A 2500-nucleotide genomic window follows, 5' to 3' on the forward strand; every position below is an offset into this window, starting at 1 on the left:
ACTCCTGGTGGTGCCCTTCCGTCAATTCCTTTAAGTTTCAGCTTTGCAACCATACTTCCCCCGGAACCCAAAAGCTTTGGTTTCCCGGAGGCTGCCCGCCGCGTCATCGGAGGAACTGCGGCGGATCGCTGGCTGGCATCGTTTATGGTTAGAACTAGGGCGGTATCTGATCGCCTTCGAACCTCTAACTTTCGTTCTTGATTAATGAAAACATACTTGGCAAATGCTTTCGCTTCTGTTCGTCTTGCGACGATCCAAGAATTTCACCTCTAACGTCGCAATACGAATGCCCCCGCCTGTCCCTATTAATCATTACCTCGGGTTCCGAAAACCAACAAAATAGAACCGAGGTCCTATTCCATTATTCCATGCACACAGTATTCAGGCGGGCTTGCCTGCTTTAAGCACTCTAATTTGTTCAAAGTAAACGTGCCGGCCCACCGAGACACTCAATAAAGAGCACCCTGGTAGGATTTCAACGGGGTCCGCCTCGGGACGCACGAGCACGCACGAGGCGGTCGCACGCCTTCAGCTCGCCCCACCGGCAGGACGTCCCACGATACATGCCAGTTAAACACCGACGGGCGGTGAACCAACAGCGTGGGACACAAATCCAACTACGAGCTTTTTAACCGCAACAACTTTAATATACGCTATTGGAGCTGGAATTACCGCGGCTGCTGGCACCAGACTTGCCCTCCAATAGATACTCGTTAAAGGATTTAAAGTGTACTCATTCCGATTACGGGGCCTCGGATGAGTCCCGTATCGTTATTTTTCGTCACTACCTCCCCGTGCCGGGAGTGGGTAATTTGCGCGCCTGCTGCCTTCCTTGGATGTGGTAGCCGTTTCTCAGGCTCCCTCTCCGGAATCGAACCCTGATTCCCCGTTACCCGTTACAACCATGGTAGGCGCAGAACCTACCATCGACAGTTGATAAGGCAGACATTTGAAAGATGCGTCGCCGGTACGAGGACCGTGCGATCAGCCCAAAGTTATTCAGAGTCACCAAGGCAAACGGACCGGACGAGCCGACCGATTGGTTTTGATCTAATAAAAGCGTCCCTTCCATCTCTGGTCGGGACTCTGTTTGCATGTATTAGCTCTAGAATTACCACAGTTATCCAAGTAACGTGGGTACGATCTAAGGAACCATAACTGATTTAATGAGCCATTCGCGGTTTCACCTTAATGCGGCTTGTACTGAGACATGCATGGCTTAATCTTTGAGACAAGCATATGACTACTGGCAGGATCAACCAGGGAGCTGCGTCAACTAGAGCTGAGCAGCCGGCCGCCCGGGAGTGTGTCCCGGGGGCCCGCGCGAACACGCAAGCGTCCGCTCAATCATTCTGCAAACAGGAGGAGGCTGAGCTCCCCTGCACAATACACCTCGAAACCCTCTCAGGTCCCGGCGGCGCGCAGCGCCGTCCCAAGTACTTGGTCGGGTTCGAGAGAGGCGCAATCGCCCGGAGTTAGGCGAGTAGACGCTTTCGGTGCGACCACCCGTGCTCCCAACTGAGCTTGCCGCTGCCGACAGAGGCCCGGGAGCGTGCTGTCGTGGCATTGCCGGCGGGAGACAACACGCGCCACCTACGGTGACCGGCAGCTCCAACGCCAGCGCCACAGAAGGACAAAAGCCCCACTTGGGTGCCGAAGCGAACTCTCCCAGCACAGCGCACGCGCCAACACATCCGCACAGCTGCGATACAAACCACCAGCGAGAACCGCTGGGGCGACCGAGCAGCAGACGGCGTCGCGGCGCCGAGCGCCGGGCGGCGGCGCATCCTCAACGCACACAGTCCTCAATCGGACCAGCACACTGAAGATGTCCACCGCGCTTCGCACCGGGCCCGCGAGGACCTACTTTGGCCGCACGGCGCCGCGCGCAGGGTGCGCCGGCGCGCAGCTGCGACGCCTGCCGCGTCCGTCGGCCGGCGCGCCTGCCACTGGCCGCCCCCACCAGCCGGCTGTAGCGCGTGCGCCCACGCACCGCGCGGCCAGCACGCCGGGAGGCGCCCCCTCACCGGCCGGGGACGGTCCCACCCAGCCACCGCCGCGTATCGCTTCACACCCAGATGCCGTTCAGTTTCGTCGGCATGGTGGGTATCGCTGGAACAACCGGTTAGTACCTCAACCTATCGTCGCCATCACCGATTCACCCCTAGCGAGAACAACCGCACCACAACAGGTTACCATTTGTTCATTTGCGTAACTTCACCAGAAAACGCAGGCGTCCATCGCCATTTGCAACTTCAACGATTATTGCATGCCTGTGTCAGGTGTCACGCCACACTACGTCTGCCCACATACACGCAACAAAATGTGCACGCCTAGACAATACGTGGAAGGTGGCCCCCGTACGTATGCGATGTCCATTGCTCGAACGACTGTCAACCGGCCTCTGTAGCATGTCGCAGATATGGAACGCGGTGCACCATGCCATCACGGTGTGTGAGGAGAGACGACTAGGTCCGAATACATCAACAGACAGCTCATG

General features: G+C 57.6%; 1 non-coding gene across 1 annotated transcript in view; it reads right to left on the reverse strand.

Moving 5' to 3' along the window:
• The window catches only part of LOC124732112, a 1909-nt gene extending 643 nt beyond the window's left edge, over positions 1 to 1266 (reverse strand). Inside the window, exon 1 of the ribosomal RNA XR_007008551.1 lies at positions 1 to 1266. This exon is cut by the window's left edge and continues 643 nt beyond it. This is a non-coding gene — a ribosomal RNA (small subunit ribosomal RNA).
• Positions 1267 to 2500: the final 1234 nt, after the last annotated feature.

This window comes from Schistocerca piceifrons, unplaced genomic scaffold (genome assembly GCF_021461385.2).
Source record: "Schistocerca piceifrons isolate TAMUIC-IGC-003096 unplaced genomic scaffold, iqSchPice1.1 HiC_scaffold_1316, whole genome shotgun sequence".
Classification (NCBI taxonomy): domain Eukaryota; kingdom Metazoa; phylum Arthropoda; class Insecta; order Orthoptera; family Acrididae; genus Schistocerca; species Schistocerca piceifrons.